This window comes from Coccinella septempunctata, chromosome X (assembly GCF_907165205.1).
Source record: "Coccinella septempunctata chromosome X, icCocSept1.1, whole genome shotgun sequence".
Taxonomy (NCBI): Eukaryota; Metazoa; Arthropoda; class Insecta; order Coleoptera; family Coccinellidae; genus Coccinella; species Coccinella septempunctata.
Genome location: NC_058198.1, coordinates 13,015,001 through 13,030,560, shown reverse-complemented (window position 1 = coordinate 13,030,560; position 15,560 = coordinate 13,015,001). Strand labels below are relative to the sequence as shown.

Sequence of the window (15,560 nt, the reverse complement as noted above, 5' to 3'; positions counted from 1 at the left end):
TTTTATTTCACTAAATACTGACAATGCTTTAGCCTTAATATCATCAAACTCGGATCCTTCCACAATAACATTGTGTCATCAACGAAAGAGGTCAACCATCTCAGGATCTCCTCATTTAAATCACATATGTCAATTAGAAAAATTATAAACAATATTGGGCCCAGAACACTACCCTGGGGAACCCCAAAATCTGACTCAAGTATGTCGGATCTTATTACCTCTCTACCATCCTTGGCAACTGATACCCTTTGCGAGCGCTCAGAAAGATACGACCTAATCCACTCTTTTGCTATTCCTCTAACTCCTAATCTCTCAAGCTTCTCCAACAAAAACGGACTGAAAAGAAAGCGGTAGGCACTATCCAGATATATAAACTAGCCCAGACCAAGCCTATCATCTTCAATGACCTTCACCACTCTGAAATAAAGCAGTCTGAACCGAACATCCCTCCAAGTAACCGTGCTGAGAACTATTTAAAACCTTACATTCACCCATAAAACTCAAAAATCTACCACCGAACACATGTTCAGAAATTTTGAAAAAACTTCTTTAAACTTATAGGTCGGTAACTTTGAAACGCACTTACATCTCCTGTTTTATATGGTCTTTATCAATGCCAATTTCTACTGCTTGGTAAATATCCCGTGCTTAAGTGAATTATTTACTAAATGTGAAATTATATTCTTCAACTCAGATGCACAACCTCTCATTATATTGAAGGGACGCCATCATCATCGCTACAATATTTGTTCTTGATTTTATTGATAATCATATCCTCTACTCCATTGGAGTTTGTTGGTTTCAAATACATAGATCTCGAGCTCATGGGTAAATTACAAACAAAAGATACATGATCCAAGGTGTCTAACATACTTGGAATTTTTTCTCTATCGAAAAATTATTGTACTGTATAGCGACAGATTCAAGATCTCCACCAGTGAAAAAACTATTGTTTTTCTTTTCATTGCCCCTGATATCATTACATATGGACCACAAGGTTTTATTTTTGTTGTCAGATTAATCAATTTTCTCAGTATAGTACCCTGCTTCAGCAGTTTTGAGGAGTTTGTCATATATTTCATGTGTGTGAAGTTGGCCCAGCACTTTTCGATTTTCGAAAAAAAAAATTTTGTGCTGAATTGTGCTTGGTTTGTGCTGATTTGTGCCGTTGAAATTTTTGTTTTATTCCACACGGTTCTCAAAATATTTCACAAAATGTATAGAATGGGCTAGCCCAGCACTTATCGAAAAAATGAGTTTTGACGACTGAAACAGGTTGTGCTACGCATGTACAGTGTTGTGCCGTTCGAATTTTTGCGAAAGTCTCTCTTATCTCCCGGAAAATCGAAAATGAAGAAAAAAGTTAGCCCAGCACTTTTGATTTCTCTTCTCAAAAATTAGTGGAAAAACTTGTGCTACATTTGTGCTGACTTGTGCCGTAATCTTCTTTAGTCATTAGCTATCCACGCTGGAGTTCATTAAGCTCAATTTACGAGATTTCTCTCCTGAAAACTGAATTCTGGCAACATTGTTATCGTGATACATTTCTGATGATTTATGACGCTATGCAAAACTTGATAAGTCGTAGGTTGTACACGCAGGGTTGCCAACCTCAACGGTATTAGGCCTGTTGCCATTTATACTGATTTTCAGGCAATCTACTGATTTTTCTGATATCCACCATTTGAAGGAAAAGTTGAAAGTTTTTTCTGAAAATCTCAACGGCACAAATCAGCACAAATGTAGCACAACTTTAGAAAAAAAATTTAACTGCAAAAACGCAAAAGTGCTGGGCTGACTTTTCTCCACAATCTAAATTTTTCGGAAAACTAGAAGGATTTTCGTGAAAAATTCTACGGCACAAGTTAGCACACGTCTAGCACAATTTTTCACATATGTTTTCGTTGAGAAAAAACGAAAGTGCTGGGCTAACTTTTTTTTCAATTTCACGATTTCCCGGAAAATCCGCCGAATTTTCGAGAAAATATTTACGGCACAAGTCAGCACAAATATAGCACAAGTTTTTCCACTAATTTTTGAGAAGAAAAATCAAAAGTGCTGGGCTAACTTTTTTCTTCATTTTCGATTTTCCGGGAGATAAGAGGGACTTTAGCAAAAATTCGAACGGCACAACACTGTACATGCGTAGCACAACCTGTTTCAGTTGTCAAAACTCATTTTTTCGATAAGTGCTGGGCTAGCCCATTCTATACATCTTGTGAAATATTTTGAGAACCGTGTGGAATAAAACAAAAATTTCAACGGCACAAATCAGCACAAACCTAGCACAATTCAGCACAAATTTTTTTTTTTCGAAAATCAAAAAGTGCTGGACCAACTTCACACATATCATAATTTCGTTTTTCTTTATTGTACAAAATTTTGTAGGATCTATTGCATGATTTCGAAGTTAGTAAAATATCAAGTTTGGCCTTACATTGTCGAACTTCCTCAGTATCATAACAATTTTTTGATTTTTTCTTTATATTTCTTCATGGTTTCAAGGAAAAAAGTTTCTCAAATATAGGCATGAAAGAACACGTAAAACAATTCCATTGCGCATCAATATCTGACTTATCATTTGAAAATACTGTATCCCAGCTCTCCCGCAACAGATCACCTCGGAAGTTTATTAAATTTTCATCACCATAATGTCTACGATAAAGAATATGATTTTCTTTCTTTTTGTCAATCGAAAAGCATTTATGTGGAATTTCAGCTAAAAATTGATATATTCACGAAGATAATCACAGTTTTGGCATTGTTTCATGAAATACCGTGTTTCTCTGAAACCACTCTATATCAAAATCAAATTCAAATGAAATCAAAACGCACAATCTGAAACATTTTTTTAAAAGTTCAAACTTGAAAGATAACCCAAACATGTTACAGAAGAAGTGAGGAGTTACATTCAAGTATAGCTTAATTACTACTAATTAATTAATTAATTACTAGTTAATTATGCGCAGTTATCAGTTACAATTCTTCAGTGGTAAAAGATAGTGAATCGAAACTTCATTTCATTATTTAAAGAGAAAACACTTTTAGGCGCATGACATTCGCCCAAGTTGGTACCGAGTAGGTACTCTCGATCTGAAAACATTTTCGATTTCAGATCATAAATATTTTTTTCTAGAGTAGTAGAGTACGGAAAAAAATGGGGAGTATTGCGGTAGGAAAGTAAAATGAAATTTATCCACCTCAGGTAGTATAATAATTAGAAAGAAGAAATTATTTGAATTCATAATTTGAATTTTCTGTGAGCTCGGTCATATTTTTACAAGAATGAATGTTATTGTTGGATTCATATTTTTGAAATGAAGATATCCGCCGAGAAGAATTCATCTTAATAGCAAACGCAAGTTATCGCTCTGCAACTGACCAGTCCTTCGAAAAGATTTCAATTTCCTGTTGCCTATTTAGGTCTCGAAATTCAGCCTTTCAGAAGCATCACATTGTCCGATTCCTGGAATCATTTTCTCCATATAGCATTGATTCCGTTGCTAGATGCAGACCTCGGCCGTACTTCCCTCTCAGTATTTCCTATTCAGGATGGAAGTTATTCCATCTTGAGAATTGGATGTTACATTTTCATTCCTCATAAAGTTTCCCTGCTCAAGTATTAAAAGTGACGATTAAGTATTCATCGCGAACAACTATTAAAATGGAGTTATTGTCAATGTGACAACAATTATAATATTATATAATATACAGGGTGAGCATTTTGAAAATCCACTGAAATAACTCGTTGGGAAGAACCTGGATCAAAAAATTCATCCAGTGAAACTTTCTTAGTCCTCAGGGAGACATCTACAGCGAACATTTGATCCTACCTTGGATTTTCATTTCAACGTCTTGTCAAGATCCAAGAGTCTTATGCTCAGAATTTTTATGATGAAAACATACAGTCTACAGAGCATATACGAATAAATAGTTCTGGAGGGACGAATAATGAATCAGACAAAAGACAAATCAGAAATAATATTTTTAATCGAAAGATTCGACCAAAAGTTGTATTAGTAACACAATTCACCTCATTTAATATGTTTTCCAACATGCGTTTGTTACTGGAAGGTTTTTCCATCTTCAATGGACAGAGAAGCAGTTATGATATACTAACACGTTTGCACCGTTTCATTGAATAATGATTTAATTCTTAAACTACGTGTATGCTGTATGTCATTAAAATTTTAATGGAATGAACGTGGTTTAGAAACTTTATATGTATAATCATTGTTTGATGCAACGATGATCATTCGTTAGACAGAGAAAATATTATTATATATTATTTATTGATTATATCAGGATTTATTTAATATACAAACTCATATACTCAGTAGAAAAGGATCAAAAATGATATATCTCATATTTCTGATTATATCTGACTGAGTATGAATTTCAAATTTGGAATGATGTGATTGATTTCACAATATTCTAGTCTTCAATTTGAAGATAATGTTCATTAGTAGGATATTTGTAGATTTGCTACCGTTACGTTTCCTCCAGGTCTTTGGCAGGCTATTTTGGCTGTAAAAAATGTTATCAAGTGAAGCAGAGTGTGGAACTTCAAAATATAAAAGAAATGTTTGGAGAAATTCTCAAGTTGAGGGAAAGCCACATAGTAATCAGAGGCGTATATGAGGATGGTTCATATGGACCCGGGCCTGCTAAATCCAGTAAGGAGGTGTAGAATATTCTTGCTATGATCCAGGTAGTTCTCAGATCTCGCAGTTTAAAAAAAAATGTTTTTGGAATGACCCTGTCTCGGAAGATTCCTGCAGAGTACTTCTCTTCCAGTTTTTTATTTCTTCGGAAATTCTTTTATAAGGTACATTTTTCTTTACCACAGAAAAGATTCGGACAAATGAAAGCAGTTTGTGTTCCTTTTCTGGCAAGTGTTCTGGCGTCTTAGGTTCCTCTGTCATTCTCGAGCGACTGGGAACCCTGACTGAACTCAACCTTTTATTCTTGCTCTCCCACATCGTCTTGTAATAATCGATGACGTCTGATCTCAGTGCTTTGATCCCAGCCTGATAGTCAGAATGCATCGCTATGACACATTCCTGATGATTTTTTTCTAGATTCATTTCCTCACATCTTTCTATTGCGAATATTTCTGGACCGAGAGTTTCCAAAGATGAATTCACCAATTCTAACACAATATCATCGACTGAATAATTCTTCTAACAAGTAGGTTGTGACTGAACTTCAAATATTCTTGAATGAATAATCGAACCATTTAATACATCTTAGAATGATAAAATTATTTTATCCCATAAATGTTGAAGAATTCATATTCCTATTTCGTTGCACAACAATTTTTTATAGTGAAAATTATGAAATTCAGTTTATGGTTTAATTATAGATTTTCATCAATATCCTTAATATATTATTATTGCGCACCCTGGGAATCATACAAAAAGCAGAATAACCTTTTTCATGCATGATCCAATTACTTCATTTCATGATGTCTGAAACACTGGTGTGTGCACTTGTCACTTTTTGCAAGCATCAACATTTAAAAAAATCGGGGATATGGGATCAGTTTCGTGGCGGCGCCACCATGTCATTTGCTTCGTTATATCCTTGTGCAAAATATGAACTGGCCCATTTTGTCAGCTGTTAAGGAATATTTGTGCTTTACAGTTCAATTTTCGTAAAAACAAATCTGTCAATATTTCAACACTATGCAATAAGGGTTCGAAGAAGGATTTACTGTTCCTCTTCAAGGTAATTTCCGTTTGACAACTTGAATTCGTGAGGGGGGCAATTCAATATGATTTTAATAAAACATTGTTGATTGGTCAAATATCCAATATATTCAGTTGACGGAAAGGGAATTTTCACTATGTCTACTCAGGAAGAATATTTTAAGTAACAGACTCGAATAGATTTATGTATTTCTGATTTTCAATACATGCTTACAATTCACATTACGTATTTCCAATACAGTTTCTTTGAAATATTGCTGAAGTTTCCATAAAACTTAGCTATATCGGCCCCGAATGTTCGTTCATCTGATTTGGTTCTGCTTCAAATCCAAACAACAACCGAATTCTTAGCTGTAGTTCTTCATTGTCCAAACAGAAAACTGAACTTACTGAACGACATGTTGAATAAATGAATGTTCTACACCCCTTTCTCGAAACTAATACATTTTCACACACCAATAATCGCTTATAGATACAACATACTCGTACGTCGTAGGAAAGCATTCAAATTATTTTCAAATATCAATTGACAATGCTCTGTCAAATTCTAAACAGCGCTACCTACACTGGGAAAAACAAAATTGATCCCATATCCCCACGAAATTAAAAACAAAATCGAATCAGTGAATACACCAGAGTTTTAGACATCTTAATTTCATTAGAAATGAAACTCTATATGTATACCAACCATCTGTGAGGATCGTTGAAATATATTGGTTTCTTTTTCTATATTCAAGATATCGATAATCGTGAAGTTTTCCTTCGGGAATAAATTTGACGGAGGGGAGTTTTTATCTTTCTTAGTCGGCTGATAAAAATGAAGGTGCAATTCAGTTCGTTAAAAATACTAATTCTAGTAAATTATGGTGAGCCATTAGGATGAAATGAATTAAGCCGTCTTGTGATAACTTTACTAAGTTTCCATGGTCCCGAATTAACCTCAGAAAAGGGACGGAAAGCATTTAGATAACAGATAAACTTCACCGCGTTAAGAAGTTCTATAAAATAACGATAAGATCTTTGGAAGTGTTCAATTTCTGTAGAGGATTCAAACTTAACGGATCATACCTGCTGTTCTTCCATCAACTCAATTTGTGTGAAGGATGTAGTAAAATAATATTCTATGTTGAAATCAGAATACCGTTTCAGATCCCTCACATCACATTCAAATTTTTTTCTAATGAACATACATCGAGAGCAACCGATGAAAAAATCCAAACAAATTTGATAATGTGATTTGAAGAAGTAATTTCGGTAAACCTACATAGCTCCTTCACAGAAGAAAAGTTATCAAACTTTCATAATGATGTGGAAAAACAACTCATTTGTTTGTCATTGAAAAAAACTCCTCTGATGAGTTGGTAATCAGCTTCATGACTGAATATATTTTTATGCTTAGTCATCAGGTCCTCAAGTATAGATTGGGTTTTAACTCTACAGGGTGTTTCATAGTTAAGTGTACATAGCTCAACTGAGAATAGAGGACACACAAACGAATGCAAATAACTTATTTTCCACCATATTTTCCACCAGTCATTACTTTGGAATCACTAGGTATATTCTGTTGAGAGAAGCTTCACAAAGCACGTTAACGCTTTGAGCAGAATGGAGATCATTTTGAACAGCTCCTAAAATGTTGCATACATGGAAAGGTAGCATTCAACAATTTTCTCAATTATAAGCAAGTGTACGTTGACAGTTTGTTTTTATTTCTTGTCTTCTTCCAACTCGTTTTGATGTTGTCATTCAAAATTAGAGTAATTTTCAACACGCCTTTATAGGTGACGTAATAGGTACAACCGAATAAATTCAATAAAATTATACCAGAATACGCTTCTGCATGTTTCATTTAATCAACAATGCTATGAATGAAAAACGTGTATCAAAGATTTACAAATCCAAAGGTTTTAAAATTAAGTAGCCAAAACAGATTGGGGGTTATTTGGGATTGCAGTCAAAAACGAATGGATCACTCTTTATTCTTTATACTCGAGCTTTCGGAATGTGTTCATTCCTTCCTCAGGAGCAGCTACAATTAAAAAACACAATAGATTAAATCGTACAATTAAAACAATTTTTTTCTTACAATGTGAGGTTTTCTCGTTATGGTTATTCGATTCGATTCTTTTACTATGGTAATTAGGAATCCTGTGCCAAATCATAAACTTCACTAATGATAACTTTTGTAAAATGATGGTCCAGATAAACATACATAAATGATGGTACAGACAAACAGAAAAAATCCTTTCATGCATTAGTTAACTTTGATTCTTGGTTATGTCGAAAAATTGCTGACATGTCATGTTGACGTTCATTATTTGTAGTCATAGAATCACAAATTACATTCTTCTTTTTTTATTATTTTTATATTATATTTCTTACAATTTATACTTCCAACATTATTAGAGTTAAAACAATATTCATCTAAAGGGAATCGTGATCATAAGTTTTTCAAGTCATTTAGTTATTCATTAGTTTTTGGGTCATTTATTAGTTATTACGTTATTTACTATTCATTCAGTTATTTTTTTTTTCTGTTTTTTCTAGGTCTTTTATTCTTTCTTGTTCCACTCTTACACTTCAACAACTCACTAGTCTTTGTAAACTATCAACTGCTACACTGTCACTGTGAACACCCGGTGCGCTTCTTCTTCTTTTCTTCTTATCCCATTCAATTAATAGCGAATAGATGTTGCTTAAATTTTGTATGTCTTTTCTTGCGTTCATACAATGATCTTCTTGTGAAATACGAACCATTTCTAGGAATAACCTCCTGTTAAAATCTTTTTCTCTGTCCAATATTGCGACCTCTTCAAAATTGGGATGGTGATCCTCCTCTATAGTATGTATGGCCAAGGCACAAGTCTTTTTTTTGTTGTTAATATCGCTGCGATGACTAGATAGACGTTGTTTTAAGGTGGTCGAAGTTTGACCAACATATACTTCCTCACAATCATTGCAGGAAATTTTGTATACCACTCCATTTTGTTGTAGAGTAGGTGTGGGGTCTTTTAGTTTGGTAAAGATGGATTTAAGTGGTTTCACATTCCTTGTTGCGATTCTAAACTTGTCCTGAGGTATCAGTTTCCTGAGTAGAGGTGTTAATTCCTCAATGTGTGGTAGGGTGATATATTTCTTATTAGGTTCTTCCTCATTTCTTGTCTGTACTGGGTTTTCTAGAGAGTTGGGTGTGCTGTAAATTATCTTGCTCAGGAGTTTATAAGGGTAATCATTTTCTCTCAATATTTCCACTAGTTTTTTCAAGTTTTTGTCTCTAAATCTGGGGTGACATATTTTCGTTATTCTTGTTTTCAAATTCTTTATTATGTTGATTTTCATGCTCATTGGATGATATGATTTGTGGTGTATGTATCTGTCGGACGATATCATCTTTCTGTACCAATCTGTCATCAGTGTGCTTCCTTCATTTGTTTCTTCTCTTATTACTTTCATATCTAAGAACGGTATGGATCTGTCGCTTTCCTCCTCTACGGTGAACTGTAGTGTTTTACTGGTGTCAAATGAATTTAATACTTGTAATGACTGTTGAACCAGTTCTTTTGGAATGGCTGTTATGATGTCATCCCTATATTTTTTGCAGAAGGGTAGTTGGCATGGTAGGTTTTGTTTTGTATAGTCTAGAGCTTCATCAATTACATATTCGGCTACTATCCCTGAAATTTTCAATCCCATGGGAGTGCCTTCTTTTTGTTTGTAGTAGGATCCATTAAAAGAGAACGATATGGTGTCGAATAAGAACTCGAACAATCCGAAAAAGGTATCTTTGTCAATCGGGCTGTTAGGTCCTATGTCCTCCCATTTGTTGCCGATGCATCTTTTGGCTGTGTCCAAGGTGGTGTTGGTGAACAAGGAGACTGCGTCCCAACTTACCAGTACATAACCATTGGGTAGTTTGAAGTTATTTATAAAGTCTGCAAAATCGAATGAGTCTCTAATGTAGTATTGGTTTTCTCGGTTGTAGGATTTAGCTAGAATATCTGTCAAAAAATTCGTTATTCGTGTATTTGGGCTATCAATTGAAGAGATTATTGGTCTCAGGTTCAATTCGGCTTTATGTATTTTCGGTAGGCCATAATATCTTGGGCAAGTTCCTCGATAAAATGTGAGTTGTCTCGCCTGTTCTTCATCGATTATGTTCTTCTTCTTCATTTCTGCAATCATTTTGTTTCCTCTTTGTTGGTACGTGTTGGAAGGATCTCTTCCCAGTTTTTTATAAAAGGTTTCATCTGATAGTTGGTTTGTTGCCAGCTGGTTGTACTGCTCTCTGTCCATCACTGTTGTTACATTTCCTTTATCTGACTGGGTTACTATCAGTTCAGGATGTTCTTTTAAGAATTGTCTAGTTGCTTTTAGCTTTCTTTGAAGTGGGTTGCAATTGGGGATGTCTTTTTGAACATAGTTTGTAATTATGTTGGCTATCTTGGCTGTTGTTATGTTCTTGTCTTTGTTTTGGATAATCTTTGTGGTCTTCTCCATTTCTGCTAGTAATTTTGGGATCTGTACATCACCTTTTGTTGGTGGGAGGCAGAATTTAGGTCCCAAGGATAAAACTGTTTTCACATCTGCTGGCAGCTCTGTTGATGACAGGTTCTTGAGCCATTTCTCCTGTGTGGTGACCTGGATAACTTGGTCATGTATTAATCTTTGCAGTTTGTTTCTATTCTTCGTCAGTATTCTAAAAAAGGATCTATTGTATGTTGTGGAATTCTTCCTCAAAAATTCTTCCCACAGTAGTTCCGGGAGGTCTGTGCTTATTAACTGGGTTAAGGTTTGTTGTCTGTTCTCTAAGTATTTGAGATTCTTATGTGTTAATTCTATTTCTTTATTAGTCACCTTATGTCCCAACTTAATCGTAAAATTGTTCATCTGCTGTGCTGTTTTTTCATCTTTATATTCCAGTTGTTGGCATATTCTCTTCATTCCGCTATCTATGTGTTTCGGCTGGATTCCTTCTTGTCTGCATCTTAATAAAAAAATTCTGCGGTTCCTCAAATTAGCTATTTTCCTTAAGTTGTTCATAAATTCTTTCATCTGTGTTACTTTGTTTCTGCCATAGTTGTGTTGGATGTTCTCAAAAAATCCCATTATGTTCTAATTCAGGTAAAAGGTATCGACTGTTTTCTTATATTCAGATTGGGGGTTATTTGGGATTGCAGTCAAAAACGAATGGATCACTCTTTATTCTTTATACTCGAGCTTTCGGAATGTGTTCATTCCTTCCTCAGGAGCAGCTACAATTAAAAAACACAATAGATTAAATCGTACAATTAAAACAATTTTTTTCTTACAATGTGAGGTTTTCTCGTTATGGTTATTCGATTCGATTCTTTTACTATGGTAATTAGGAATCCTGTGCCAAATCATAAACTTCACTAATGATAACTTTTGTAAAATGATGGTCCAGATAAACATACATAAATGATGGTACAGACAAACAGAAAAAATCCTTTCATGCATTAGTTAACTTTGATTCTTGGTTATGTCGAAAAATTGCTGACATGTCGTGTTGACGTTCATTATTTGTAGTCATAGAATCACAAATTACATTCTTCTTTTTTTATTATTTTTATATTATATTTCTTACAATTTATACTTCCAACATTATTAGAGTTAAAACAATATTCATCTAAAGGGAATCGTGATCATAAGTTTTTCAAGTCATTTAGTTATTCATTAGTTTTTGGGTCATTTATTAGTTATTACGTTATTTACTATTCATTCAGTTATTATTTTTTTTTCTGTTTTTTCTAGGTCTTTTATTCTTTCTTGTTCCACTCTTACACTTCAACAACTCACTAGTCTTTGTAAACTATCAACTGCTACACTGTCACTGTGAACACCCGGTGCGCTTCTTCTTCTTTTCTTCTTATCCCATTCAATTAATAGCGAATAGATGTTGCTTAAATTTTGTATGTCTTTTCTTGCGTTCATACAATGATCTTCTTGTGAAATACGAACCATTTCTAGGAATAACCTCCTGTTAAAATCTTTTTCTCTGTCCAATATTGCGACCTCTTCAAAATTGGGATGGTGATCCTCCTCTATAGTATGTATGGCCAAGGCACAAGTCTTTTTTTTGTTGTTAATATCGCTGCGATGACTAGATAGACGTTGTTTTAAGGTGGTCGAAGTTTGACCAACATATACTTCCTCACAATCATTGCAGGAAAAGACTTGTGCCTTGGCCATACATACTATAGAGGAGGATCACCATCCCAATTTTGAAGAGGTCGCAATATTGGACAGAGAAAAAGATTTTAACAGGAGGTTATTCCTAGAAATGGTTCGTATTTCACAAGAAGATCATTGTATGAACGCAAGAAAAGACATACAAAATTTAAGCAACATCTATTCGCTATTAATTGAATGGGATAAGAAGAAAAGAAGAAGAAGCGCACCGGGTGTTCACAGTGACAGTGTAGCAGTTGATAGTTTACAAAGACTAGTGAGTTGTTGAAGTGTAAGAGTGGAACAAGAAAGAATAAAAGACCTAGAAAAAACAGAAAAAAAAAATAACTGAATGAATAGTAAATAACGTAATAACTAATAAATGACCCAAAAACTAATGAATAACTAAATGACTTGAAAAACTTATGATCACGATTCCCTTTAGATGAATATTGTTTTAACTCTAATAATGTTGGAAGTATAAATTGTAAGAAATATAATATAAAAATAATAAAAAAAGAAGAATGTAATTTGTGATTCTATGACTACAAATAATGAACGTCAACATGACATGTCAGCAATTTTTCGACATAACCAAGAATCAAAGTTAACTAATGCATGAAAGGATTTTTTCTGTTTGTCTGTACCATCATTTATGTATGTTTATCTGGACCATCATTTTACAAAAGTTATCATTAGTGAAGTTTATGATTTGGCACAGGATTCCTAATTACCATAGTAAAAGAATCGAATCGAATAACCATAACGAGAAAACCTCACATTGTAAGAAAAAAATTGTTTTAATTGTACGATTTAATCTATTGTGTTTTTTAATTGTAGCTGCTCCTGAGGAAGGAATGAACACATTCCGAAAGCTCGAGTATAAAGAATAAAGAGTGATCCATTCGTTTTTGACTGCAATCCCAAATAACCCCCAATCTGAATATAAGAAAACAGTCGATACCTTTTACCTGAATTAGAACATAATGGGATTTTTTGAGAACATCCAACACAACTATGGCAGAAACAAAGTAACACAGATGAAAGAATTTATGAACAACTTAAGGAAAATAGCTAATTTGAGGAACCGCAGAATTTTTTTATTAAGATGCAGACAAGAAGGAATCCAGCCGAAACACATAGATAGCGGAATGAAGAGAATATGCCAACAACTGGAATATAAAGATGGAAAAACAGCACAGCAGATGAACAATTTTACGATTAAGTTGGGACATAAGGTGACTAATAAAGAAATAGAATTAACACATAAGAATCTCAAATACTTAGAGAACAGACAACAAACCTTAACCCAGTTAATAAGCACAGACCTCCCGGAACTACTGTGGGAAGAATTTTTGAGGAAGAATTCCACAACATACAATAGATCCTTTTTTAGAATACTGACGAAGAATAGAAACAAACTGCAAAGATTAATACATGACCAAGTTATCCAGGTCACCACACAGGAGAAATGGCTCAAGAACCTGTCATCAACAGAGCTGCCAGCAGATGTGAAAACAGTTTTATCCTTGGGACCTAAATTCTGCCTCCCACCAACAAAAGGTGATGTACAGATCCCAAAATTACTAGCAGAAATGGAGAAGACCACAAAGATTATCCAAAACAAAGACAAGAACATAACAACAGCCAAGATAGCCAACATAATTACAAACTATGTTCAAAAAGACATCCCCAATTGCAACCCACTTCAAAGAAAGCTAAAAGCAACTAGACAATTCTTAAAAGAACATCCTGAACTGATAGTAACCCAGTCAGATAAAGGAAATGTAACAACAGTGATGGACAGAGAGCAGTACAACCAGCTGGCAACAAACCAACTATCAGATGAAACCTTTTATAAAAAACTGGGAAGAGATCCTTCCAACACGTACCAGCAAAGAGGAAACAAAATGATTGCAGAAATGAAGAAGAAGAACATAATCGATGAAGAACAGGCGAGACAACTCACATTTTATCGAGGAACTTGCCCAAGATATTATGGCCTACCGAAAATACATAAAGCCGAATTGAACCTGAGACCAATAATCTCTTCAATTGATAGCCCAAATACACGAATAACGAATTTTTTGACAGATATTCTAGCTAAATCCTACAACCGAGAAAACCAATACTACATTAGAGACTCATTCGATTTTGCAGACTTTATAAATAACTTCAAACTACCCAATGGTTATGTACTGGTAAGTTGGGACGCAGTCTCCTTGTTCACCAACACCACCTTGGACACAGCCAAAAGATGCATCGGCAACAAATGGGAGGACATAGGACCTAACAGCCCGATTGACAAAGATACCTTTTTCGGATTGTTCGAGTTCTTATTCGACACCATATCGTTCTCTTTTAATGGATCCTACTACAAACAAAAAGAAGGCACTCCCATGGGATTGAAAATTTCAGGGATAGTAGCCGAATATGTAATTGATGAAGCTCTAGACTATACAAAACAAAACCTACCATGCCAACTACCCTTCTGCAAAAAATATAGGGATGACATCATAACAGCCATTCCAAAAGAACTGGTTCAACAGTCATTACAAGTATTAAATTCATTTGACACCAGTAAAACACTACAGTTCACCGTAGAGGAGGAAAGCGACAGATCCATACCGTTCTTAGATATGAAAGTAATAAGAGAAGAAACAAATGAAGGAAGCACACTGATGACAGATTGGTACAGAAAGATGATATCGTCCGACAGATACATACACCACAAATCATATCATCCAATGAGCATGAAAATCAACATAATAAAGAATTTGAAAACAAGAATAACGAAAATATGTCACCCCAGATTTAGAGACAAAAACTTGAAAAAACTAGTGGAAATATTGAGAGAAAATGATTACCCTTATAAACTCCTGAGCAAGATAATTTACAGCACACCCAACTCTCTAGAAAACCCAGTACAGACAAGAAATGAGGAAGAACCTAATAAGAAATATATCACCCTACCACACATTGAGGAATTAACACCTCTACTCAGGAAACTGATACCTCAGGACAAGTTTAGAATCGCAACAAGGAATGTGAAACCACTTAAATCCATCTTTACCAAACTAAAAGACCCCACACCTACTCTACAACAAAATGGAGTGGTATACAAAATTTCCTGCAATGATTGTGAGGAAGTATATGTTGGTCAAACTTCGACCACCTTAAAACAACGTCTATCTAGTCATCGCAGCGATATTAACAACAAAAAAAAGACTTGTGCCTTGGCCATACATACTATAGAGGAGGATCACCATCCCAATTTTGAAGAGGTCGCAATATTGGACAGAGAAAAAGATTTTAACAGGAGGTTATTCCTAGAAATGGTTCGTATTTCACAAGAAGATCATTGTATGAACGCAAGAAAAGACATACAAAATTTAAGCAACATCTATTCGCTATTAATTGAATGGGATAAGAAGAAAAGAAGAAGAAGCGCACCGGGTGTTCACAGTGACAGTGTAGCAGTTGATAGTTTACAAAGACTAGTGAGTTGTTGAAGTGTAAGAGTGGAACAAGAAAGAATAAAAGACCTAGAAAAAACAGAAAAAAAAAAAAAAAAAAAATAACTGAATGAATAGTAAATAACGTAATAACTAATAAATGACCCAAAAACTAATGAATAACTAAATGACTTGAAAAACTTAT

The 15,560-nt window shown here is 34.5% G+C and overlaps 1 protein-coding gene and 2 long non-coding RNA genes across 6 annotated transcripts in view; 1 reads left to right on the top strand and 2 right to left on the bottom strand.

Moving 5' to 3' along the window:
- The window catches only part of LOC123321548 (neurotrimin-like), a 652,977-nt gene that overhangs the window by 346,524 nt on the left and 290,893 nt on the right, over positions 1–15,560 (top strand). The window lies entirely within an intron of this gene.
- Positions 7,675–8,138, bottom strand: LOC123321555. The gene is made up of 2 exons (XR_006538885.1): positions 7,798–8,138; positions 7,675–7,740 (listed from the first exon to the last, which is right to left on the bottom strand). It is a non-coding gene; the product is annotated as an uncharacterized LOC123321555 (long non-coding RNA).
- Positions 10,836–11,224, bottom strand: LOC123321553. Its single transcript, XR_006538883.1, has 2 exons — positions 11,021–11,224; positions 10,836–10,963 (listed from the first exon to the last, which is right to left on the bottom strand). It is a non-coding gene; the product is annotated as an uncharacterized LOC123321553 (long non-coding RNA).